The sequence below is a fragment of the Octodon degus genome, unplaced genomic scaffold (genome assembly GCF_000260255.1).
Source record: "Octodon degus isolate 3935 unplaced genomic scaffold, OctDeg1.0 scaffold00142, whole genome shotgun sequence".
NCBI lineage: Eukaryota > Metazoa > Chordata > Mammalia > Rodentia > Octodontidae > Octodon > Octodon degus.
In genome coordinates, this window is record NW_004524718.1 from 5101820 (window position 1) to 5103331 (window position 1512).

The following is a 1512-nucleotide window of genomic DNA, read 5'->3' on the forward strand; positions in this document are numbered from 1 at the left end:
AAAAATTCTGTCCTGGAGGCAGTTAGGAAGCATATTACACCATTGCATTTAGTCGATGTTTTAAAACTTTATTATCTCACATCAGCAATATCTCAAATGCAATTCTTCCACTTACAACCAAAGTACCCAACCTAAGTATGGAAAGATACAATTCGGATTTGTCAAATTATAGATCTGGTCTCTGAGTGACTTACAATGTTCAGAAATGAGCCAGGGTGTGGACTAGACTTTGGTGTGGGGGCCTGGGATTGAGAGGGAGTAGGGGCTTCAGGGGTCCCGCTCAGGCCCAAAGTCCCTGGGAGAGGGTTCCGGTGGCTTTCCTGTCAGATTAGGGACCCCATATTTTTACCCAGAGTTTCTGTCAGCTAGAGTGGGAAGGAGCTGCCGGGCTGTGGAGGTGGAGATGGCGGAGGATGGTGCCTGGTCCTGCTAGCCCAGCAAGCCTGCTAAGCATGAAGCTACTATCTCTGGTAGCATTGACGTATGCTTACTGGTTCCCCCAGCTCAAGCATACAAGAGTTCTGAAGATATCCATTGCAAATGCATCTGTTCACCCTATGGAAACATCAGCGGGCACATTTACAACCAGAATGTGTCCCAGAAAGACTACAAGGCCTTCCCGTGGTGGAGCCCATGCCAGTACCTGGCCATGATGTGGAGGCCTGCTGCCTGCTGTGCAAGTGCAAGTACGAGGAGCGCAGCAGCACCACCATCAAGGTCACAGTCATCACCTACTTGTCCGTGGTGGGGGCCCTTTTGCTCTACATGGCCTTCCTGATGCTGGTGGACCCTCTCATTCAAAAGCCAGATGCTTACACTGAACAGCCGCATAATAAGGAAGAGAATGAGGATGCACGCTCTATGGCAGCTGCCGCTACATCCCTCGGGGGACCCCGAGCCAACACTGTCCTGGAGCGCATGGAAGGTGCTCAGCAGCGGTGGAAGCTGCAAGTACAGGAGCAGTGCAAGACAGTCTTCGACCGGCACAAGATGCTCAGCTAGATGAGCTGGTGCGGGTGGATCAAGTACCCAGGCTAGGGCTGAGCAGAGCCGGGACCACTTCTCCCCTGCTCTCCATGCCAGTCTCTCCTTGAAAAGCCTGTGGCATTTTTCTTTTCTCCTTGTCTATAGAAATGTTGTACTTGGCTGTTTTGATTAGGGCACATGATGGGTCTCCAGTCTCCCTTGTCTCTTTAGATCTCTGGGTAGGGGAGAGGGGGAAGGCAGGCCAAAGAGAAGTGGAGACATCAGAGGTGGCCTCAGGATTAAGCAGAATTAGTTTCTTCTTACTCCACTTTGTCACCCCCTTTGGCTTCAGCTCTTGGGAGCTTTGTCACCCCTTGGAAAACAGTGCTGGGTCCTTAGCAGAGTAATTGTGCCAGCATTCAGTATGGGCTTCTGTCTGCCATGGGTCTGACCTTCATCCTGGTCTCACCTGTGGCCAGGTCCCATCCCTCAGGAACGGCACTGGTGGGAGGCTGGTGCTGCTGAGCCTGCAGAGGTTCTCGGGGT

The 1512-nt window shown here is 52.1% G+C and overlaps 1 pseudogene; it reads left to right on the plus strand.

Moving 5' to 3' along the window:
• The first annotated feature begins 452 nt into the window (after positions 1-452).
• On the plus strand, positions 453-1026 carry LOC101572605 (annotated as a pseudogene).
• Positions 1027-1512: the final 486 nt, after the last annotated feature.